We start from the raw sequence: 27147 nt of genomic DNA, 5'->3' as shown, positions 1-27147 counted from the left end.
AAAATTTGAATTCTAGTAAATTGAATTTAAAAATAATTATCGGTAAAAATTATATTATCTATGATTACTGCCATGGGATAATAAAGAAGCTAAGTAAAAATAAATCAAAAGTATGTGAATTTAAACAAGTTATAATCAGCTGAATTAATTCATTATGAAGCCTTAAAAATCAATTTATTTATATCATAAGCCCCCTTTGCTTCCCATCCAATTCGTATACACTTTATGACAAATAATTAATTTATTATCAAAAAAGAAATTTTAAGTATTAAGCCAAAAAAGAAAAATAAAAAATGTTCGAGTCATATACAAAAAAATCTTTGTAGAAAAATTTACCTATCAAAACTAAACGTCCAAATTAATCGGGATAAAGCCTAAAACCAATAAAAAAATATCTTATTTTTATCCTTTGTAAAAACCCATCACTCTGCTGAACTTATCCTTTTTCATTGCAATGGTTCATCAATCAACGTTATCAACTTAATTAAAGAAAATGGAAGGAAAAAAACAAAAAAACCCTGCATCGTCAACACGTCCATACCTTGATTTTTTGGAAGATTTATTTTCCTATATGAAAAAGGGTCCTCTAATTGTGGATACTTAAATCCAATATCACAAACAAGTTGGTGGACATAATAAACAGCCTTGCAATTTGTCGCTGTTTTCAATTGGACGACATAAGTGTTTCGTCTTCTTTGCCCATCTTTCTTCAGTACATTACAAAGTATGTTTGTCTGAGCATAAACAAGAGAAAGAAGAGTTTAGGATTATACTCTGTGGCCATGGCAGCTCGCAGAATATCTTCACTGTTTGCTCGTTCTTCCTCTCTCTACTTATCTGCTTTCATCTCTAGGTTCTCACTCATCTCTTTCACCCTTTTGTTTCTTTGATTTGGCTCAAATTTTGTTTTTCTTTATAGCTTGAAAGTTTTTTTTTCTGTGAGCTTAGATATGCTTGTAAAGTCTCTTGGCTTCTTTATTTAATATAATAGTTTCTGTTTGGTTGATGAGAAATATAACAGTGTAAAGGAAAGTGTTGGTTGTTTTGGTCTATTTGTTGTTTTAGCCTTGTGTGTTGTTGTGGGGGAAAGGTTCAAGCTTTGTGCTTGTCTTGTGCAATCTGCTCTTACAATATAGCTGAAGTTTAGTTTTTTGTCCTGGTATTTAAAGTAACTTAAGGAGAGGAAAAGCCGGTATTAAATGCAATCACCCGAGAAAAGTAGAGTGAGGGAACATAAGCGTGGTCACAAGCACCACTGTATACCATGCTTATTGTTTCCTTTAAGGAATAAATGCATTTGATCTACTTTTCTCATCTTCCTAATCCAGTTGGAACAGTCAGTGACTCACTGTTTTTCATTTAGTTCCCCAGTTTCCTTCTCAGAAATTTGTATGTAAAGCAATAAAATTTTTCCTCATTTTACAGGGAAAAGCAGTGGCAGGAATGCAAGCGTGAGGAGGTTTAGCAGTGCTGCTGCTCTGGAAGATCTGGTTGTTCCACCGGTTCAAATATCTTACACACAGCATTTAATTGATGGGAAATTTGTAGATGCTGCATCTGGTACGGAAAGAGTTTTTAGCTTTTAATTTTGTTTGTGCAATGAAGCTGATGTTATTTGATGACATTGATTGAACAGGGAAAACATTCCCTGCCTATGACCCTCGTACTGGAGAAGTGATTGCACATGTTGCTGAAGGTGATGCCGAAGATATTAACCGAGCAGTTGCCGCTGCTCGAAAGGCATTTGATGAGGGACCGTGGCCGAAAATGAGTCCTTATGTAAGGATTTTGATTCAGGATTGGGTTTACGATATGAAAAGATTTCTGATCTGTTAATGCTTTTGTTTCAGGAACGGTCACGGATACTATTGCGGTTTGCCGATTTGGTTGAGAAACATAGTGAGGAGCTCGCTGCTTTGGAGACATGGAATAATGGAAAGCCTCATGAGCAGTCTGCTAAATCTGAATTGCCATTACTAGTTCGCCTTTTTCATTACTATGCCGGTTGGGCAGATAAGATCCACGGGCTAACTGTTCCGGCTGATGGACCTCACCATGTTCAGACATTGCATGAGCCAATAGGTGTTGCAGGACAGATAATTCCATGGAACTTTCCCCTTATCATGTTTGCTTGGAAGGTTGGGCCTGCTTTGGCATGTGGCAATACCATAGTCTTAAAGACTGCCGAGCAAACTCCTTTGACTGCTCTCTTTGTGGCTAAACTGTTCAATGAGGTAAGCATGATGATGATCAGTATTTTTGGATTTTTGTTAGAATCGGGCATCGAACAAAAATGTCTGAACGCCCCATAGTTTCTTACTGGTATTAAACTTGTCTTAACTTTCATGGAAAGATGTCTATTTCTGTATTTTCCACTCCAAGCGATGGATGTGCAAATGAACATACACGTCCAAGACGAACAAAAACCTTTTGTATCATGCAATGGCTTCTCTATTACATATAAAGGATGTTGAATATATTTTGAGATGTTGTTTATGACAACATTTTGATCACCAAAGGCTCCATCATGAAATCTTCCTTGAATTGTTTATGACAGGCTGGTCTCCCTCCGGGTGTTCTGAATGTAGTTTCTGGCTATGGTCCAACAGCCGGTGCTCCTCTTGCCAGCCACATGGATGTGGACAAGGTACCAAAATTCTAGTCTCCGAAACTCCCATATTCTATATTGTTTCATAACTACATGATAATATAACAGTCTATACTACTGACATATAACCCTTGAATTCATATAGGAACAGAAATGGCTGCGGTACATAAATGATGTCAGCTTGTAGTTAAAATTAGATAACTCTTCGTTGGTCAGCCTGGTCCTTGTTAAATATGCCTAATTTTTCTTGTAAAATGCACACCTTAATTCTGTTATTAAGTTATGCCGAATGGTTCATACCAAAAAAGTTACACATACAGAATGCAATGATGTCGAAGCAACAAGCTTCATTGGGCTATGGCTGAATGGTAACTGGATTGAGAGTTAGAAAATAGCTCGCCTGAATTTAGAGTTTAATGTTCCCCTTGTTGATAATAGAGTTCCATGGGTTGATGAGTCGACACTCCATAAAACTATGATGGCATTCTGTATGTTCTTTGAAATACCAATGTATAATGCCATTAAAACTGTGTTTGCAGGTTGCATTCACTGGATCAACTGAGACTGGTAAGATTGTGCTTGAATTGGCTGCAAGAAGCAATCTTAAGCCAGTGACGTTAGAGCTTGGTGGGAAATCACCTTTCATAGTATGCGAAGATGCTGATGTTGATAAAGCTGTGGAGCTTGCTCATTTTGCTTTGTTCTTTAATCAGGTTTCTTTGATGAGTTCCTTTGATATGAAATACAGAATGTTTGACATACATACCTTAACAGACTTTTTTAATGCTTCTTTCTTCAGGGGCAATGTTGCTGCGCTGGGTCTCGCACTTATGTTCATGAACGTATATACGATGAGTTCCTAGAGAAAGCAAAGGCACGTGCACTGAGACGTGTCGTCGGTGACCCCTTCAGGAAGGGTGTGGAGCAAGGTCCTCAGGTAATACACCGAACCCCCTCTTGCTCTCAATATTCTGAACAAACGACATGAAGCACCTGAGCTGATGTCGCTATTCATATCGTAAATATCTCAGATTGACACGGAGCAGTTTGAGAAAGTTCTAAGGTACATAAGAGCAGGAAAGGAAAGTAAGGCAACCCTTGAATGTGGAGGTGACAGACTGGGAACAAAAGGATACTTTATCCAGCCAACTGTTTTCTCAAATGTTACGGTAATAATCGTTGTTCCTCTGCAATAATTACATATACAATTAGTTACTAACATGTTGCCAAACATCATCCTTGCATTCTTATCAACCAGGATGATATGCTGATAGCACAGGATGAAATCTTCGGTCCGGTGCAATCTATCCTTAAGTTCAAGTAAGTATTGATCGACCTCGGTTGTAGATAGATGGAATAACTTGAGTTCATATGGAATCATGTTTCATTTGTGGCAGGGATATTGATGAAGTGATTCGAAGGGCAAACACAAGCCGATACGGTCTAGCAGCAGGAGTTTTCACTGAGAACATAGAGACTGCGAACACGTTGACACGGGCGTTGAGGGTGGGGACAGTTTGGGTTAATTGCTTTGATGTGTTTGATGCTGCAATTCCTTTTGGAGGGTACAAGATGAGTGGCATTGGAAGGGAGAAAGGGATATACAGTCTTCATAACTATTTGCAGGTGAAGGCTGTTGTTACTCCTTTGAAGAATCCGGCTTGGTTGTAATTTCCGTATCATCAGATCATCCCACCCTCCATCCTTAGCCGTCTCTTTATATATATATATAAACTACTACTTTGCCTTTGTTGTTTCGTTTGGAACGAAATAAAAGTAATTAAAACAGACGAGTTTTGTAATTATGCTATGGGAGGGAAGGGAAGAGAGTTATAGAATCAAACGTTGCGCAAGACGACTATCGGATAGTAAAATTAACTGATAATTTGAGAAAATACAAATAAGATAAATAAGACAAAAAATTTACGTGGAAAACCCCTAAATAATATAAGGTAAAAACTACGGGCAACGATAAAAGAATTTCACTATAGAAATATGAATTACAACCTCTCTCGATCTACCAAGGAGAAAACAATGATAATTCTCTCTTGATAAAAGAGGAGAAAAACAACTCTCAAGAAACTCTCTAGTATTGGGAGAAAGCTAGAATGATTTGGGATGATTTTGAAGCTAAATGGACAGGGTATTTATAGTTAAAGCTTAAGTATAATCTTGTAAATACCCTAAAATTTAGTGACTAGAGTTTGTAATTTGCCCATAAAAAATCAACAAATTCAACACCTAATTTTCGGTGCCTTAATTGCACCTTTAGGTGCACCCATAATAAGTTTTGACTTTCTACAATCTCACACTTGAAGATTTAATTGGAACATTCATATTTTCACACAATTCTTTCTACCTTGTATCATCATGTTGCTTACGTCTCTGACAGCCACAAGAGGATCTACACCAAGTAAATTTATCAGCGTTGATCGCCTTCGTCATGAAATCTGCTATGTTGTCTTTGGTATGGATCTTCTGCATATCTACTGTCCATTCTTCCACCTTTTCACGAATGAAATGATATTGAACTCGTATGTGCTTTGTCCTTGAATGAAATATTGGATTCCTTGCTAAATGCAAGGCGTTTTGACTGTCACAAAACAAAGAGACATACTTTTGATTGTGCCCAAGCTCCTCCAATAACATCTTCAACCAAATTGCTTCTTTACTGACTTGTGTAGCTGCTACATATTCTGCTTCTGTTATGGATGTAGCCACAACTGACTGCAATTTTGAAACCCAGCTTACAGCTCCACCAGCAACTTTGAACACATCTTGTAGTAGATTTGTTTTTATCCAAATCCCTTGCATAGTCAGAATCTACATACCCATTGATTAGTAAGTTTGATCCTCCGTAACATAATGCAACATTTGAGGTCCCTTTGATGTATCTCAGGATCTTCTTCACTGTATTCCAATGCTCTTTGCCTGGATTCGCCATGTACCGACTAACCACTCCAATTGCTTGTACAATGTCTGGTTTTGTGCATATCATAGCGAACATTAAACTTTCCACTGCCGATGTATACGGCACTCGAGACATCTTCATCTCTCTTCTTCACTGCTAGACTCATATTGGAGGATAATTTGAAGTTAATAGGAATATGGTAGAAATTGGCTTATACTCTTGCATGTTGAATCGTGACAAGATTTTCTTCAAGTAATTCTTTTGTGAAAGCGAAATCTTCATATTACTTCTGTCTCGGTGAATTTGCATCCCTAGAATCTTATTTGCTGATCCCAAGTCCTTCATTTCAAATTCCCTAGCCAGTTGTGCCTTCAATTCTTTAATATGATCTTTGTTGGGTCCTACAACCAACATATCATCCACATACAACAGTAATATAACAAAATCGTTATCACCAGACCTCTTAAAATAAGCACAAGGGTCTGAATTAAGTCTGTAGTATCCAAGACACATAATGAAGAATCAAATCTCTTATACCAACACCTCGGCGTATGCTTTAGACCGTACAAAGATTTGTTCAACTTGCAAACCAAGTTCTTCTTTTCGACTTTTTCAAAACTTTCAGGCTGGAACATATAAATCTCTTATTCAAGATTTCCATGAAGAAAAGCTGTTTTAACATCTAGCTGCTCTAGATGTAAGTTCAATGTAACACACATTATCAAGACTACTCGAACTGTTGTTAGTCGAACCACAGGAGAAAAGATTTCATTGAAATTAATACATTCTTTTTGAGCATATCCTTTGACCACCAGTCTTGCACGATACCTCTCCACTTGATCGTCACCATTTCGCTTGATTTTGAAGATCCATTTGTTACCAATTGGCTTCATTCCTTGTGGTAGTGGTACAAGGTCTCATGTATTATTTTTATGAAGGGCTTCGATTTCTTCTTGCATCGCCATCATCCATAATGAAACATCTGAGCTTTATATCTCCTGGTATGTTGATGGCTCACCGTCCTCTGTTAAAAGACAGTATGCAATATTTTCTTCTATAACATAATCTGAGTGCCAATTGAGACGGCTTCTCACACGATCTGATTGACGAGTTGTTGGAGCTTCAGAACTCTCTGGTTCTTGTTCATCATGTGTTGCTTCTGCTTCTGAAGAATCTCTTTGTTCAACCTCATTTTCCACATGTATCTGCGTAGTCTCTGACTTTTCAACGCTATCATCGTCTTCTTTTCTTTTTAGTTTATCTTCTACAAAGATAACATCACTGCTAATGATCACTTTTCGGGCAGTGGGGTCTCACAAGCGATACCCTTTACACCATCAGCATACCCCAAGCATTTGCATTTCCTGGATTTTGGATCCAGCTTTGAAATTTCTTGGGAGTTGTACATCAGGTACACAATACTTCCAAATATGGAGGTTTGAATAATCAGCTGGTTTACCAGTCCACATCTCCATTGGTGTCTTCAACTCGATTGCAGTTGATGGAGCTCGATTCACCAAATAACAGGCGGTATTGACTGCTTCTGCCCAGAATGATTTTTCTAGGCCTGCATCCCTTAACATTGCTCTTGTTCTTTCTAACAAGGTTTTGTTCATCCGCTCTGCCACTCCATTTTGTTGAGGAGTGTTCGCCACTGTGAACTGTCTTTTGATGCCTTATTTCCTGCAAAAGTCATCAAATTATTCACTTGTGTATTCTCCTCCATTATCTGTTCTGAAACACTTGATCTTATTTCTAGAATCAAGTTCACCCGCGCTTTTAAGTTTTTGAAAGTGAAAAACACATCTGACTTCTTCTTGATAGGATACACCCAACATTCCTAGAGTAGTCATTAATAAATGAGACAAAATATTTTGCTCCACCTAGAGATGTAACTGGTGCTTTCCATACGTCAGAATGAACCAATTCTAGAATATTTTTGCCTCTAGAATTTGACGTGTTGAATTTCAACTGGTGTTGCTTACTTGTTATGCAATGCTCACACAAAGTAAGTGATACATTTGTTAAGCCTGGAAGTAGCTTTTGCTCCACAAGGACTTTCATTCATTGTTCTGACATGTGTCCAAGTTTCTGATGCCATAGCATTGTAGAATCTAACTACATGAGACAACAGTGGCTTCTGCCACTAGCAAAGTCTCTCCCTTTAGCATGTACAAGTTTGCTGCTATTTTTTGCCTTTCATCACCACAAGCGCTCCACGGAACACCTTCATAATTCCTCTCTGTGTTTCATCTTGCTTGCATTATTATCCAACAATCCGTAGGATAATAAATTTTTCTTCAGGCATTTTACGTGTCGCGCATCTCGAACAACTTTAATTGTTCCATCATATATCTTCAATTTGATGGTTCTCATGCCAATGATCTCTAAGGCATGATCATTGTAACTATACACAGATCCTCCTGAGATAGGTTCATAATGATATAACCATTCACTTCTTGAGGTCATGGATATGTTGCTCCCGAATCAATGAGTCATATATCTGCAAATCTTTTTGTCTTCTACGGTGGTTGACGCTTCACAGCATAGAGCATCTCCATCATCTGAAGTGTTTGCGGTATTGCCTTGTGGATTAGAGTTTTTATTTAGACTCCAACAATCTTCTTCAAGTGACATTTCTTTCCACAGTTGTAACACTTTAAATTCTTCTTGTTTCTCGACTTTGATCTACATGTTTGTGACTGCTGCTTTGGCCACGTTTTGTTGATCTCACTCTCATCGTTGTCAACGCTTCTGCTTGTGCAGATTTACTTGTCTGTCTTTCTTGTTCTTGTGCCGATTTTCTTCTTGTAGAACAGCAGCTGCAACATCATCGAAGACTAGACTGGTGACATCAATTTAATGATGAGTTGATTATACGAATCAGGTAGACTTTGAAGTAGAAGTTCAGCACGTTCTTGTTCTCCTATTGTACATCTTAGGGATGTAAGCTGAGAAAATGAAGTGTTCAACGTGTTTATGTCCGTCATGAAGTAGATTCTGGCATCCGGAGAGTGTACAATTTCTCTATGGAAAATTTATTGTGCAGCAATGTGGCCTCGTACATTTGGTGAGATGATCCCATATCTCCTTAGCTGTCTTCTTTTCCTCGATGCTTGACAATACATCATCTGCTAATGCTAAATGAAAGTTTGTTAAAACATTCCCGTCCATTTTGATCTATTTGTTGTCATCAGTGAAATCTATTGACCTTTCACTGATAGATGCTAGACAACATTCTTTCCTCAGAATGGCATTCATCTTCAATTTTCACAATGAGAAATTTCTCCCATTGAACTTTTCAATATCAAATTTCGTTGCTATAGCTTCTTACGGATAACTCCCACTATTTCACTATCGTGAATAGTTCTCTGGAACCTTCAAAGAATGGGTAATACCTTCTTATTTTTGTGGAGATCCACCTTTTGGTGGCAACCACAAAGACAATAAGCATATATTACACACTCAAATCTGGCTCGGATACCAATTGTTGCGCAAGACGGCTATCGGAAAGAGCAAAATCGTAACTGATAATTTGAGAAAATAAAAATAAAGATAAAGAAGACACAAAAAATTTACTTGGAAAACCCCTAAATAATATAGGGTAAAAACCACAGGCAACGTTAAAAGAATTTCACTATGAGAAAATATGAATTACAACCTCTCTCGATTTTCCAAGGAGAAAACAATGATAATTCTCTCTTGATAAAAAATGAGAAAAACAACTCTCAAGAAACTCTCTAGTGTTGGGAGAAAGTTAGAATGATTTAGGATGATTTTGAAGCTAAATGAGATATGGTATTTATAGTTGAAGCTTAATGACTAATCTTGTAAATACCCTAAAGTTTAATGACTAAGTTTATAATTTATCCATAAAAAATCAACAAATTCAACACCTAATTTCCGGTGCCTTAATTACACCTTTCGGTGCACCCATAATAAGTTTTGACTTTCTACACAAACTAAAGAATTCTCCTCTCTTTGATTGCTCAAAGGTTGTGCTGCATTTCGTGCCTTGTGTTCATATTCATACATATATATCTTTTTTGAACCGGTTGGGTTCATATATTTGAATCAATGCGTTTCCAGGTATATATATATTCCTTGAAACATTTAGTATATAATTGAAATACCAGAACAATGTATGGGTTCAAGAGAATTAGAAGTCCTTCGAAGTTTATTTTACTCCCTCCACTATTAAAAGAAATATTTTAGTCCCTTTATTATATCTAGCTAAGAATTCATTTTAGTCTCTCCAATAATAAGGAAAAATTATTAGGTGACCCCGGCTCATCACGTCATTCGTGGTTCCAATCAATAATATTTTTTCAAATCATTTTTTTCAAAGGTGAATCTTCACCTATTTCCTCCATGTAAATAAGAGGAAGGTGGTTATTATGGTTGTCATTCATTCCCATGGATGACGTGTTGAGCCGGGTTCTTGAAATAATTTCTCATAATAAAGGAATGAGCATTTAAATCCATATACGCTTGAAACACAAATATTTTAATTTTTATAAATTTTAAATTTATAGTTATTTGGTTTAAATATTCTTTAAATTTCTAACCATTTTAAAATGGAACAGATTGAATTTAAAAAGTTATTTAATATACATTTTAAAAGTGAATAATAATCCAATTATATAACTATTTAATATAAATTTAGAACGTTTGTTGAGAGGGCCTACTTAACGGTTGAAAGGAGTGTTGAGGTCTTGAATTCGAGCAACTAAGTCTATTGAGTGTATTGTTAATGACTAAAAAGATGTAAAACAAATACTATCTTATGATCATCTCAAACTATTAAAAAAATATAAAAACTCCAAATTTTTAGAGTGCAAAAGTTAAATTTGTTCCCCTCCGTCCTACTAAATGTGTCAATTGCTGACTTTTTTTTAACTTAGACTATGATTGTTTTAAATAATTAAATTCTTTTTTATATTTTGATCAATAATAAATTTAAAATAATAATAATGAATCAAAGTTTAAAAAAAAATTGAATAAAAAAAAAGTTAACAGCGGGATATCATTTATTTAAGAGAAAATAACCTCAGTGACAAAAAATTCTCTATAATATATGATTTTAACCAACTTTTTTTAGATTTGCCAAAATGACCAACAAAATCGCAATGCGATCACTAATTCGCAACGCGATCTCCATTATCGCAAATCAGTTTCCAGATTCGCAACGCGATTATGACTATCGTAATGCGATTTTCCAATTTCGCGTGTGCGATTTTCCCAATTCGCAATGGCGAATAATAAATCGCACGCAAAGCGCCATTAGTATCGCAACGCGTATTTATTTTCAAATTCCAAACACGAATATTAATATATTGGAACACTGAACCGTCCACAGTATATCCACTAATCGCAACTCATAACCTAAACCTAAAATCACAACTCAGTCCCATCTCCATCTCTCACTCTCTCACCCATCTCCGACGAAATCCGTCCCCATCTCCGGCGAAATCCGTCTATCTCCATCTCTCAGAGCCACCCTCACAATCAGAAATGGAAAATCAACCAAATCAACCACCGAGGGTTAGTTTTTTTAATTTTTCTTTTTGAAATTTTTACATTATTATTAGGTTTTTCATATTATTGCATTACTTAACCAAAAAACAAAGACAAATACGAAATTCACAGTGTTGCAAATTAAGTTTGAAGAATAAACTACTACTCTTTATGTTTATTATTTTTTGGTATATCTTCACAGTGTAGTTTTTGGTATATCTAACTTAGTATGTTTATTGTTTTGTAGAACTTTTATTCGGCTCAATTGATCTTAAGAAATAAAGTCAGCCTGGCCAAAACAATTGCATCGAAGCTTTCACCTGCACAAAGAAAAATGTTTGAGGATACTTGCTTCGGGCCATGCTGAAAGTACAACATCCCGGTGGAGATGCGATGTTGACACATATGTTTCTTCAACCATGACTAGCGATCTACCAGATACTATACAACGTCGTGATGAGAGATATGGTTTGATTTTCCACGGCGTATATGTGTTTTGGTGTGGGAGGAGTTTTGCTTAATCACCGGTCTACGCTTCGAACACGATGATGTAGGTCGGTACACTAGACACATTACCCCCATCATGGTTATCCCGGGTTTTTCCTGAGCTGGAGAGGCCGAATCTACACGTGGAAGACCTGACGAGATTGTTGAATAAGAAAGATGGTTTTACTCGGATGGATGACGTCGATGTTGTCCGAGTATGCCTTCTAATACTTTTGCATGCCGGCTTTTTAGGCAGAGAGGCAGACAACCTATTCCGAATGATCTAATCAATTGGTAGAAGACCTAAATGCGTGGAACCTGTTTCTGTGGGGCTCGTATTATGGAAAGCTACATGGAATATGTTATCGTCTGCCTTGGATGATCGAAAAAGTTGCATGGCGATGGTTCCAAATACACTTTGACAGGCTTTATTTGGGCCTTAAGGTAAGAATTTTTATATAATGTTTCCAAAATTATAAGTAATTATTTAACAATTACTAATTTGTTATTATATTGTTTGTAGATTTGGATATTTGAGGCCTTTCCCGCCATGAAGACATATGCAATAAAAACTTCAAATGATATTCCCAGGGCTATTTCCTGGAAGAGGAAACAGACCTTGCAATGGGAAGATTTACTACGGTATACGACAATAAATAATGTAAGTTAACATAAATACTACCATATGTTTATAAACAAGTTATTACTAGTACACGTTTAACTTTGTTTGAGCTTTTATATTGTTAGGAGACCAACACTCCATTATAGAGGCTGACACCCACGGAAGCTGAGCTTGCCACTGATTGGTGACAAGCTAGTAAGTGTTTTTTGATGGCACGGATGATGAGCAACCTCCACTTTAGGGAGCCATCACCTCACCCAGAGCTATCACCTCACCCAGAGCCATCACCTGATCGACCCGACTATACACCTCCACAACGACAGCCATCACCTATTCTGTCACATCATCGAGCCTCTTCTCCACCATCACCGCAAGATAGGCGACCGACAAAGATGCCACGACGTTTATCTCCCTGTTCTCCACCTCCACCTCCACGGGATGAGTTAGGGAAGTTACGTGATGAGGTCAATGTCTTGCGTGAGGAGGTCGGTACTTTACGCAAAGACGATGGTGCATGGCGTGTTGAGGTGTCTACTTTACGCGGTGAGGTAGCCGCTCTACGTGAGATGGTAGCATCATTGCAGAATGAGGTTCATACTCTACGCAACGAGGTAAGTTTAAGATTTTTCATATTTAACTTGATGATAAATTTACTCGTAATTTCACTTAGATTAACCATTTCACTTAGATTGCTTAATAAATTCATTCGGTTGCTGCCAATACTGCTAAACTGTTTTTGTTAGTATTTGTTTTTGGTTTTGTTTTTGTCTTTTGTTTGAAGCAATGCAATCCATTCAAGTTTCAATTTGCAGAAGAAGAATAGTTTACTTTCGCAACACGAAAATGACTATCGCAACGCGGAAATGGCTATCGCAATGCGAAATGAAAATCGCAACGACAAAATGGCAATGCGAAATGAAAATCGCAACGACAAAATCGCAACGCGAAATGAAAATCGCAATGTGATTTGTGTTTCGCATTGCGATTTTGTCGTTGCGATTTTCATTTCGCATTGCGATTTTCATTTCGCGTTGCGATAGCCATTTCCGCGTTGCGATAGTCATTTTCGCGTTGCGAAAGTAAGTTTCGTGTTGCGAAGTAAACAATCTTCTTCTGGAATGTTATATATGTTGTCCTTTTAAATGTTTATATAAGTGCTTACTTCTGGAATGTTATCTGATGCATTTTGTGAACTATGATAGAATAATGACTTGGGTGAATACAATGCAAGTTTGAAACATTTGTCTTTGTTAATATCATGTCTGTTATTTACTGATTTATGTATTAATTTTTTTTAGCGGCTCGATAAGGTGGATGCTTTACGTCGGGTTTCCTTGCACGACGGAGTTCACGCATCAGACGGCGTGCACGTGCTATTACGTCTCCGTTCACCCCAATGGTGCGAAAACTCGGCAAGAAGAAGACTAACTCACCTGTCATCCCTCAAGAGTCCCCTCCAATCGTTCAAGAGGCCCCTATCATCTCTCAAGAGTCCCCCCCACCGTTCAAGAGGCCACTGTCATCGTTGAAGAGGTCTCTCCCACCATTCCAGAGCCCGATTCACATGGGGCAATATATCGAATTATTTAGAAAACCCCACCGTTGCCGGACATGATGGATGATTGGCTCTCGTATGAGTTACCGGCTAGTACCCTTCCGGTATCTGAAGTGGAGAGGAGACAACTACCGGAAACAATTGGAATACCCTTGGCTAAGACCGCAGTTGATTTTTATCTACTGAGTAGAGCCAAGGGGTTACACGACATAAGCAAACTCAACGATGAGATGTATTTGTTGCTTAATCGGTCTTGGGGGTGTGTTAGGGTTGAAGACAGTGGCTATTTCGATGGGGAGGAAGTCTTATATTTGTCTTATATAGATTGATTAATTTTTTTAAAAATTAATCAAAATCATATATATGTCTTTTTTTGTAAAACAGCATATCGATGCGTGGGTGTCACGTCTTCTAATAATAAGGAAGCTTAGGAAAAATAAAAAAAATTCTCGATATACAATAATGCCGGCGGCTTTTCACGCAGTTCACTTGAAGAATCAACGAGATGAATCATTTTCGTTGGGCAATGGACAAGCTAAACTTTATCTGCATGGTGGGAGGTCGATAAGGTTAGTTTATTTTTAAATTTTTAAAGGTGTTCATAAATAAGTGCGCAAATAATGAATTATTACTTATGATTGCAGGTGTTTATCCTGTTTTGGAACGTCGTCATTGGCTTCTCGTCCAACTTCAGCTCCCATCCCTGAAGATAAGTATATGACAGCATGATAAATTACATATCACTGTCTGATTTGAGAGATATTATCAAGGGATGGAGCTCTCATTTGGCTAAATTCTTGGATGGGATTAATTATTGGACTCATTCTGGACACAAGAAGCCAAAGAAGTTCAATGTCACAGTTGTCAGAGACAAGACCGCGCCACAACAATCGCCGGGAGCCAGAGGGGATTGTGGTCCTCTCGTATGCATGTGCTTGGCGCGTTTGACGACGGGAAGCACAGAGTTTCTACCTCCCACCGATAGAGATAGAGCTGTAGTAGGCTTGTGGTTTCGGCATTATATGTCTAGAGCGATATATTCGAGACGCTTCCTACCTGCATCCGCGTTATGAAAGTATCTATTGTTAATTGGTAAGTCAAATGTAAGTTTTGTTAACATATATACTCCTTTTGGTTTGAAAATGTTTGGTTAAGTACCTAGAATTCAATAATTTGCTGTTTGTAGGTTTTAAGATGTGTAGGAAGTCTTGTTTGAGCAAATGTTTGGTTTCTGCAGGTTAATCCTTAAGTGAGCTGCGTGAAATGGATGTACTGGTGCAAAAATTGATTCATTGATTCAATAATTGATGAGGAAATAAGAATTATTATTTTTTGATTGTTTAATTGATTTGTAAAAAATGATTTGTAAATGTTGATTTGTTTAATTGATGTGTACATAATTCTTATTTGTGCTTGTTTAATTGATTGAAATGTAATAGTTGATTTGTTGATTTTCAATCTGCATTATGTTGAAGGCAAAACAGACTATCGCAACACGAAACTGACTATCGCAACAAGAGAATCGCAATGCGAAATAAAAAGCGCAACGAGAAAATCGCAATGCGATTTTCATTTCGCATTGCGATTTTCTCGTTGCGATAGCTATTTTCGCGTTGCGATAGCCATTTTCGCATTGCGATTTCCCCATTGCGATAGTCAAATGAATGTCTAATAAGTGATAACAACTGAACATATCATAGCAATGTTCAAACTCAAGTTACTAATACATGCCTAACTGAAAATGTTAAAAGTGCACACATAAAATACACATAATACAACGTTTGCTTTTAAAATCACCTAAGTAACAGTCCCAAAAGGTGAAGCCGGTTGTGATTGGGATTTTGAAGATGATTGCGATTTGATTGCCTTTGCTTGACACCATGAGCTTTGGATTTTGATGAGGATCCATATTTTGGTAGAGGAAAAGATGATTGTGATGGCACTGGTGAACCACATGTCAACCTTGTATGACCACTTTCCTGCACCGACTACATGTCGATCTCTTCTCTTCACCCTTAGACGGTATACGATCGTGAATTTTTGGTCGACCAGGTAGCCTTCTGTCCATGGCTGGTGGCAAAACTGTTTGTAAGTCATCTGGTATGTCCACTCAGAAGGATGTGGAATAGGGTAGACAATCTCGGCATAAGTCTGTTGATATTCTGTAGTGTAGCAATCCATAGCGTATGTGCTTGAATCATCTTGGTTTAGATGAAGAGCAACTTTTATAACATGGCCACACGGATAACCAGATGTTTGCCATTTCATACAACTACACGTCCTTGCATTTAGATCGACAAGCCCATTTAAGTATTATCCAGTACTTCAAACAAAGTGTTTGAACAGGGTCAACTCTCCATGACGTTGACTTCACAACACGTTCGTTATCTTTTTTCAGTCCATGGTATAACACGATGTTCCAATGTTCCTGTAAATTTAAATAAATAATAATTAGTAAAATATATGATAAGTTACGAATTCAAAGAATAATACCTGCATGATTCTTTTCTTGTAGTACCACTGTTGAATAGAGGCTCGAAAAACTCCATTAACATAGTAATGGGTAATTTCCGGGAATGACGACTTAGAGAGTTGATTGATTCTGCACTATTAGACGTCATGAAACCATATCTTGCTCCAAGTTGATGTACTCTTGACCATCTTTCAAACCCGACATCTTCTAGTGTTGAGCACACTGAAGCAAAACACGTCTTAAACAGTTTATATGCTTATGAAATCCACTTCCCGATAAGCTTTACAGCCTTCCAGTATATCCATTTGTGCTTTTTTATACCAGCAGACCTTGATTTTAGATTTCTATACAAATGAACCCACAAAGTCCATGAAAAGCATCTGGGAAACACCTTCTAACAGCGTTGTCAATTGAGTTTGCCCTATCGGATATGATTGTCAGATTGCTAATAGGACCTATGCAATCCCTAAGATGCCCCATAAACCATGTCCATGAATCAGAGGTTTCAGATTTGCCAACCCCGTAAGCTATTGGCAATATCCCATTGTTAGCATCCATGGCTACTGCTAATAAGTTACCAAGGTATCGACCTTTCAATGTGCTCCGTCAACTATAATAATTGGGCGCATGCAAGTAATAACGAACGAATCTACAAAATAATATACACAAGAAATATAATCATTTAAATGTGAAATGCATGTAACTAACAAAAATGAGTCAACATAATTATATTGATTTACTAACCGCAACACCAATGGCGATAAACAGCAACTCAAAGCGTCCATCTCTATATGTTTTGATATGAGTTACCGACCCAGGATTTTTCAGCTTTAAATTGTGACAATAAGCCGGCAGTTGAGCAAACGATGCTTCTGGCGACCCCCTCAACAATTCTAAGGCATAACATTTGTCTCTCCAAGCTTGAGAATATGATATACTAATCTTGAACCGAGCATTCATGTCAGTCATAATTTCATGTCCCCGATATACCCTGCCATTCAAAACATTAACTCAGCCAGAAAACCACCCAACACCTTTTTGTTTGCCTGTCTATGGTGAGGAAAAACTTGGGTTCTTGAACATGTATGTTTATCAATAAAAGTCCTAACTTGAAACATTTCGCAATCTTTTATCCTCTTTGCAATCATACGCCACATACAGTTTTTGTCAATCATACACCTTGTTTCGAAACGATCTTTGCTTGATTTGTTAACTTTTAGTTGATAGCCATCTTCCACACATTTCGTATACAAAGTTATCTTCAAGTCTTCCTTTGTATCAAACAAATCTTCTTGATACGAATAAATTTGTGTAACAATCAACTGCTTTCTTACCAACTCTTCTTCCGTATCTGAAGTAATTCTGGCATATTCCAGTAGTTACTCCCGTGGCATTTTCTTTTCTTCGGGGTCTTTTTCTTCTTCTTTTTCTTCTTCAGGATTATATGAATTACAGAATGGATGTTCAACATGTTCATTCACAGTCGTAACTTCCTCCTCATTATCATCAACAACATCTTCCTCGGCAACGGCTGTTTCATCATCAAAATTCGGGTATTGACCAATATCAAATCATTACACGCAGGGTCTATTGTTCTTCTGAAACATCATCAAAATCCGAGTATTGACCAATATCAAAGTCCGGGTATTGACCAAGATCAAATTTCGAATACTGACTAGTACTCACAATTTTTCTGTTGGCTCATCATCGTCTAATTGGTCAATACGAAAACCGGAATTTGTACTGAAGTTGATTGGGATTTGGATTAGAGAAAGGTTGTGGGTTTTGAGAAAAACTTAGTTGATTACTACCCGCTACTGACCCAACAATACTTCTAGGTTCAAAACATACAATGTAACATCATCACTTGAAACACTAATGTAAGCAATGAATCGTTCAACATCTTCATTGTCGGTTAACAAATAAACTTTATCATTTCTCTGATAAGATAGCCTAAATCCACTTAGGGGCTCTAAATTCAATTTCTTTGAAACACGTAACATTAGAGTTTCATAAGTTAACTTTTTAATGACAGTTTTAGTTGAAGATTCATGGGTAAAGGCATATATTGTAAAACACCATGAACATTCTCCCATGACCTCCAAACACAAATCTATCCAAACATGATCACATTAGATGATTTTATGGTTGTAAATTAATTTACTAAACAAACGAGCTGCGAAACTAAGACCTGTTGCCGGATGGGGAAGGATGTAGGAACAGATATAGGAACGGATGTCGCCGGAGAGAGTGATAGATGGAGATGGAACGAGATAGATGGAGAGAGTGATAGATGGAGATAGAATGAGTTGCGAACTTTAAAAATCGCATTGCGATTCTGTATTATCTCGTTGCGATAGTCAGAATCTCGTTGCAAAAGTCAGAATCACGTTGCGAAAGTTGGAATCGCGTTGCGAAAGTCAGTATCGCGTTGCGAAAGTCAGTATCGCGTTGCGATTTTGTATTATCGCTTTACGATAGTCAGTATCGCATTGCGATTTTCCAAATTCGCATTGCGATTTACTTATTCGCATTGCGAATTGGGAAAATCGCAACGCGAAATTGGAAAATCGCATTGCGATAGTCATAATCGCGTTGCGAATCTGGAAACTGATTTGCGATAATGGAGATCGCGTTGCGAATTTGCGATCGCATTGCGATTTTGTTGGTCAATTTGGCAAATCCGGAAAAAATTGATTAAAATCGTATATTATATGAGATTTTTGGTCACTGAAATTATTTTCTCTTTATTTAAATGATAATACGATAACTATTGTAAGAATGAATAATATATTGTTTACGTAAATGAGATTTCAATCAGAAATTTTTGTTCCATTAGGATGGAAATTATCAAGTTAATCAAATAATATAATTTGAAAACATTTTAAAAAGATCAATGGTTCTCACGTTTACTCCTTACTGTCAACGAATTTTCATTTAAAATTCTAATTAACCCATCACAATAATAATTAAGAACTAAGATTTCTTCTTAATTTAATCGAGTCTCTAAATGGGTGTTTAGTTCAAGGATTGTAGGATTCTCATGGGATGGGAATCCCACATTCCCATGTTTGGCTGTTCGAGAATCTCATTCCCGGTAATGTTTTATTACCAATAGTAGATTTTTTGGGGTATATTACCGGGAATGTCATTACCTCCCTTCCTTTAGGTATTGTAACATTACAGGCGTTTTGGACTAAAATGCCCTTAAATTTTTATTTTTTTTCAAAAATGTTATTCTTCTATCATTAAATAATAAAAATTCTACGAATGTTAAATTACAAATTTATCCTTAAATTATTTTAGATTTACAAAAAAATTCTATAATTAAAATTTTATATGAAGTTCAGGGATTAAAAAAAAAATTTACCATTTCATTAAACCTTTTTTATATTTTTAATTTTATAAAAAAAATTATATAAATTATGAATTAATTTTTTAAAGAAAATATAAATATTTTACAATTTGTAATATTATACAAATATATAATAAGAACAATTTGGTCAAATATACATTCCAATAATCTTTTATTCCTTTAACCAAACACGATAATCTTTTATTCCTGCTAAACCAACCAAACACAAAATACAACATTCCCAGTAATCCTATTCTCTGGTAATCTTTTATTCCCACTGGTAATCTTACATTCCGTGAACCAAACGCACCCTAAGGGTTAAGCCAAATAGAAGAGAAGGACGTAAGATCATTATTGGAGAAACATGTTTTATAATATATGCGAATTCGAACACATATATCTTGTAGTCAGACATGAATATATTTGCCTAAAATTTTCAAAAATATTTCTAAACACAGTGCGTAACTTTAACCGCCGACATAAGCATACTGTTACTAATATTAAAACATGCAATAATAGTAGATCAAGCTGTCTGAAAATGATTATGATTATGGTTTTACACTATCGCGATTGACATATTGTGTACAACTTATTAAGTAATATTATTATATCCTTATCCTATATTATTCACTTTTTTAACAATTTGATGTAGCAATATTTAATTTTTCTCTTATAAAAACCACAAGATATTAAATGTTTCAACATATTCTATTTTACTTTTTTATTTTATATATTATATAATACAAAAATTAAACTAAATTCGATGTAATAATAATCACAACCTTTATCTATTAATTTTATTGTTTAATCAACAAGCTTCTCTTCCATCTGCTGCAACCACACGCCCAAAAATGGTGTTGATCATTCCGGTTTCCTGGGTAATTTTCATTGGCCCAAGTGTCCTTGGCCGGCATATATGGCCAACCAAATGTTGTTGGGTTTCCTATGAACCCAAAGGCTAACTCAAATTTAAAAATTATAAAATTAAAATATTATTAAAATTAAAATAAACGATTTAAATGTTTTTGTGTAATAATTTTTTTAATTCAAGTATATTTTATTTTTATTTGAAATAGTATAATTATCTTTTTACGATAATGTAATCAAAGGAGTTTGCCGAGTAGTTAAATAACTGCATTAATAAGTTAACGTTAATTTGTTATTATACCATAAAAATAACAATAAAGTAATATAATATTTTAGAAGAAGTCCAAATGATGGTATTCTTGATTCAATTGTTTCATATTGGGATGAAATTGATAAAAGTAAATTATTATTATATCATAATCTCATATATATTTTTATGATATTTTAATTAAATAAGTAACTTAGAAAAATAATAAAGACATGACATTGAAGGTAATTTATTCTTATTTTTTTCATCAATCTAATCATTAACTTGATTGTTAAATAATAGCATATTATAACGTAGAATATATTAGCACACATCCATAAAATTATAACACATATACATCTAATGGATGAATAGTTGGGAGATAATTGTTTGAATCATTCCTCCGATTTTTAAAGTGTATCTACATCTCCTTTCACTTGCCAACCTCAAGGCTCTACGTGTCCCTACCTAGTGGCCGCCAAATCGATCCCAACCTGTCTTCTCCTAGTCAACCCGGTAGCAGCAGGCTCAGTCCACCAAGATTTTCTCGTTATATTTTGGGTTGGATTAACTCCTCACCAAGTAGTTTATGCACGTAAAAAGAAACACAATCCCCTGTTGTTCTTTTCACTACCGTTCTAATTTTACTCAATGATACAAAAGAAATCTGATCAAATTGAACGCCGGATGTTTTCGTTTCCGGCTGTTCACCCTTGCGATTCAGTTTCTCCCGCGACCCTTTTCCGCTCCTTAATCATTCTTTCTCAAAATATCAGCAATTACCAGTCAAAATCCTTTGCCACTCAGAAGAAATGCACGGGAAATGATTCGACAAATTGGGATACTCCTCGTGTTTTTTAAGGAGATTCACGATCGAGGTTTAGTTGTTCACGAGTCGGCTGTGCTTTGCTTCTCTTAGCTTCATCTTACTTTCCAGAAAATTTTGTTTTTGTCGGAGGATTGCTCTTGAGAATGAGCAAGGCTATGGATTTTAATGAAATCGGACATGGTGGCCACTCAATTTCGAGTGCTAATTAGAACTGTTGCCACATCGCTTGATGTTTTGCCATTGGATTTGATTGATGTTTGTGACCAAGTGAAGGAATTGGTGGAGTTGGTAGCGAAGCAGTGTTGCAGCAATGAAAAGAAACAGAAAGATGGTTTAGTGCAGAGAAGTTGGAATGATGTTGCAGCTATGAATAACAAGAAAGATGACTCACCTACGTTGCATGGATTAGGGGCAAGTTGTTAGTAATGAGTTGCTAGTATTGATGAGCTGTTATGATGAGCTGTCATAGTTGTTAGATTATTCTAGAATTATGATTGTATGTAGGGTCTTATAAATAGTGTGATGTAGTATTGTTGCAAAGCAGTGAAGAAAATATAATTCTGTTTTTACTGTGATATCAAGTCTGTTAACATGGTATCAGTCGCTTATGCCCGGGAATCTGTGGCTCCTCTGAGTCGCTTAGTGGTAAGGTATTTACCAATAAAAAGACCAGCATCATTCTTGATGATCTCAACTTCTTACTCTGGAAGCATCAAGTTCTTTTAGCAGTTAGGAGTCATAGGCTTGAGAAGCTTCTCACCGGTGCTCTCTAGCCTCCACCTGCTACGGTCCTTGGGGATGATGGGCTGGAAGTTGAAAATGAAGATTATGAGGTGTTCATCGCTTAAGACAGTGCCCTAGCGTCTTGGTTGCTTTCCACCATCAACCCTTCTTTACTTCCACAGCTTGTTAGAGCCGAGACAGCTGCTGATGTTTGGCAAACTATGAATCACTTCTTTGCCAACAAGTCTACCACCATACTTATGAATCTTCATTACAAGCTTAAAACAATCAAGAAAGGTGAACTGGGGATGTGAGCATATATTTCTCAAGTTAAAGAAGTTACTGATGCGTTGGCTGCTTGTGGAAGTCTAATCTCCGAGTTTGAGAAGATTGCCACTCTCCTTAATGGCCTTCCACCATAATATCGCCCATTTATTGCGGTTATCACGGCCAATCGAGAGCCGTTTACACTTGATGGAGTCATTTCTGTCTTGATCGATGTTGAAACCCAACAAATTTTTTTTATCATTACGATACTGTTCATATGAGTGCTAATCTTGCTCGCGTTTCTCTTCAGTCCACAGATGATAATCAGCTAGATAATCACTCTACTTCTAAAGGCTATGGTCGAATTCAAAATATTAATGGTGGTCGTGGTCGCACTAAACTTCAGTGCCAGCTGTGTGGAAAAATTGGTCATCTGGTTGACCGTTGCTGGTATAGGTTTGATAAAACCTTCAATGGTGTATCTTCTTCAAATCACAGAGGTCGTTCGAATGATCAGTCACTAGCAGCCAATATGTGTCACTACAAGGATAATCATGAATGTGGTTGTGTAAATTCGGTTGTTGTGCAGTCTCCTGCGCCTGCTGGTCGGGGTCATGGAGCTCTTAGTACTGACAAAGGTACTTGGTTTGTTGACTCAGGTGCTACTCACCATGTGACTGCCGATGAAACGATTGTTGCTGATGGAACAGATTATGATGGTCATGGTAAGTTAATGATTGGGGATGGTAAATTTCTTCAAATTTCAAGAACTGGTTATTCTTCATTACCAACCTCCTCTCGTTCTTTAACATTATTTCATGTGCTTCATGTTCCATCTATAACTAAAAATCTTGTATCAGTGTCAAAGCTTGCTAAAGACAATCATGTCTTTTTGGAATTTCATGCTCGAGATTTTGTGGTGCGTGATGAAGATTATGGTTCTGTTTTGTTACGAGGGAAGGAGGTTAATGGTCTATACGAATTTCAATCTAGTGCTCCATTGCTTGAAGACTCTACTCCAGAAGTGTTTCTTTCCAAAGGAGTTGGTGTTGATTACAACATATGGCATGATCGTCTTGGTCATCCTTCACATGTTGTTTTGTTAGATTTGAGCAATACATGTACCGTTGTTAATATACTCAGTTTAAATAAAACTTATCATTCCTTATGTGTTGCTTGTCAAATGGGAAAAGGGCATGCTCTATCATTTCCTAAATCTCTAACAATTTATGATCGCCAATGGTTTTAAGTACTACATTGTTTTTGTTGATGCATATTCCAGACATACTTGGCTATATTTATTTCTAGAAAAAAGTCAAGCATTGTACTGCTTTCAGTTGTTTAATCAACTTGTTCATACACAATTTGGAGCTAACATACTTGCTGTTCAGAGTGACTAGGGAGGGGAGTATCGTCCATTTACTAATCTTCTTTCTCAAGAGGGTATTCAACATCAACTTACTTGTCCTCACACTACACAACAAAATGGTGTTGTTGAAAGCAAACACCGTCATGTCATTGAAATGGCACTTACCTTGTTAGCTCGTGCTTCCTTGCCAATGAAGTTCTGGTCCTATACTACTATTACTGCTGCTCATTTGATCAATCGACTTCCAACTAAGGTTCTTCATGGTGTATCTCCATTTAAACGATTGTTTGGGAAGAAGCCTGAATATGCCCACTTACGCGTATTTGGTTGTCGTTGTTTTCCATATACTCGGCCATTTCACTCTACCAAACTTGCTTTCAAGTATGAACCATGCATTTTTCTGGGCTGTAGTCCTCAACATCGAGGCTATCAATGCTTGGCAAAAGATGGTAGGGTGTATATTTCTCGGTATGTAAATTTTGATGAGTGTGTGTTTCCATATGCAGATGTTGAAATAAGAAGTAATGTATTGTAAAATCTTTCAAGTTCGAGCAGGTCGTTGTTAGTTATTCCAGGTCTGATCATCTTGGCAAAGCACCTATTTCATCTTCCTCTGTGCACCAGTCTCAAAATAGTCGTACTACATCTTTCTCTATGCATCAATCTCAAACTAGTCCTACTACATCTCGTCAAAGTAACACTGCTCCTATAACCGATGCATCCTGTCCTGTTGAACATGAAAATGTTAACTCTCAAACTGTCTTGGCTTCTAATCCCTCTACTTCACAGCATGTTCAAAATTCTCATTCGATGCTGACGCACAGCAAGACAGGAAATTTTAAACCAAAGGTGTTTTTCTCTACAGCTGATCATATTTCTGTCAATGAACCACTATCAGTTTATCAAGCTTTACAGTCAGAAGAATGGAAACAACTTGTACTTGATGAGTATAATGTGTTGGTTCAAAACAACACTTGGATACTTGAACCACTACCTTCTGGTCCGATCTGCTATAGGCTGTAAGTGGATATTTAAAACCAAGCGAAATACGGATGGAACGATAGCTCGTCACAAAGCTCGATTAGTAGCTAAAGGTTTTTCCCAAACACCTGTATGTGATTTTGACAATACCTTCAGCCCAGTGGTAAAAACTTCTACAATTAATGTAGTTTTTTCTCTTGCTACAGCTCATGGGTGGCCACTACGACATGTAAATATCAATAACGTGTTTTTCAATGGTGATCTTGGTAATGAGGTGTTTATGACTCAACCTCCTGGATTTGAACAAAAGGTTGATAATGGAGAATTATTAGTTTGTCGATTGCAAAAGGCCTTATATGGCTTAAAGCAAGCTCCTCGTATTTGGTATGGAACACTGCGTCGAGTTCTTATTGATTTACACTTTTAAGAATCAGCTGCTGATGCTTTATTATTTGTTCAATGTATGAATGGCAGTCGAGTGATTATGCTTGTTTATGTTTATGACATTATCATCACTGGGGATTCACCTACTTTTATTGAAACTGTTGTTCAGCAGCTAGGCAAGAAATTCTCACTTAAAGAACTTGGTTCTTTAAGTTATTTTCTGGGAATTGAAGTTATGAGATATAATAACAAACTTGTTTTAAAACAACAAAAGTTTATCAATGAACTTCTTGTGAGATCAAACATGACTGGAGCTAAGGCAGTTCCTACTCCAATGATTTTGTCATCAAAGCTTAAGAAGGATGCAGGCAGATCTCTTAGTGATGATCAACAGTTTCGGAGTATTGCTGGTGGCTTAATGTACCTCACTCACACCAGGCCAGACATTGCATTCAGTGTACATCGTGTAGCACAGTATATGCATAATCCCATGTGAAAATCACTAGATATCTGTCAAACGAATACTCCGGTATTTAGTTGGGACAACTCATTATGGTATTGAATTTCATGCTAACAGTTCTATAAATGACATATTTGCTTTTGCTGATGCTGATTGGGCAAGCAAGCCAGATGACCATAGATCCATATCAGGCCAGTGTGTATTTCTTGGAAAAAATCTAGTTTTATGGAGCTCTAAGAAACAGAAAACTGTGGCTCGATCTACAACAGAAGCAGAATATCGAAGTATTGCTAACACAGTTGCTGAAGTGGTTTGGATTCAATCATTGCTACGAGACATGGGTGAAAAGCAAGGAGAAGTTTCTATTATATGGAGTGATAACACTAGTGTAGTGGCGATGAGTGTCAACCCTATATTTCATGCTAAATCGAAGCATGTAGAATTAGATATGTGCTTTGTGAGAGAATGTAACAAATAAGGAACTAAGTGTGAATTATGTTCATGCTTGTCATCAGCTTGTGTTAGAGTCGGAGGAGAAGAGGGAGAAGTCAGATGAGAAGAGGATGAACGAAGGAGTGAAGAGGAATTGAGAAGAGAAGAATGATGGTTAGGGATTATGGAGAGTGAATTGGGAATTGAAAGGAAAGAGGGAATTGAGGGAATTGAAGCGGGAATTGAAGAAAGAGGATTACTGATGGGTTGAAGTCAGCTACAGCGATCCAGAGCAAAAGGGAGTGGCCCAACCAGGACGGCCCAGGACTTGTAATAACCAAAGCATGATACATATCAGTTTGTTAGGAGTTTGTTAGCAGAGAATGCCAGCTGGTAATTGTTAGATTCTCTGTACAGCCTGTATCTAAATAAAACTACTGTGTAATCATATTTTTGGGAGAGAAATGAATGTATGAACTTTTCTTCTCTCTGAATTCTTTCCTATCCTCTCAAACTCTATCGAATTCTTCTCTAATTTCAGTCCATAACAAATTGGTAATCAGAGCCTAGATTCTGACAACGTTTAGTGGGCATGACAAAGAAGAATCAAGCTATGGCAGAAACTGATTTGTCTAGGATACAAAAGCAGATTGAAGATCTAGCTGCGTTGGTGAAACAAGGCAAAGATGAAAGTAATCCACCTAAATGGTGGGAAAGTCAGGAGAATAGAATCACTTCTTTAGAGTCCAGAATGGCTACTAACCAAGGCTATGTGGAGGAACTACTTAAGATTCTGACAGGCAGAACATGGGAGCAAGAGCATTCTGCTGGAGACCAGGTACAATCTCCTGATAATTCTAAAAATAGGGATAAAACCTTGTTTTGTGTCTGAAGATTCTCAATTGCTTGAACCCCGAAGATTTTCGATGTCTGATATCGCTGGAACTAATGATTGGTCCCATCACTGTCTCCACAGGAAAAACATACGATCGGTCTTCCATACAAAATAGTTGAAAGCAGGGCATACCATTTGTCCCAAAACAAGGGGAGAAGCTAACAAG

The 27147-nt window shown here is 36.8% G+C and overlaps 1 pseudogene; it reads left to right on the top strand.

Moving 5' to 3' along the window:
• Positions 1–694: 694 nt before the first annotated feature.
• LOC120118398 lies at positions 695–25558 on the top strand (annotated as a pseudogene).
• The last annotated feature ends 1589 nt before the right edge of the window (positions 25559–27147 follow it).

The sequence above is a fragment of the Hibiscus syriacus genome, unplaced genomic scaffold, assembly GCF_006381635.1.
Source record: "Hibiscus syriacus cultivar Baekdansim isolate YM2019G1 unplaced genomic scaffold, ASM638163v2 tig00110328_pilon, whole genome shotgun sequence".
Taxonomy (NCBI): Eukaryota; Viridiplantae; Streptophyta; class Magnoliopsida; order Malvales; family Malvaceae; genus Hibiscus; species Hibiscus syriacus.
This window is presented reverse-complemented; position numbering and strand designations above follow the sequence as displayed.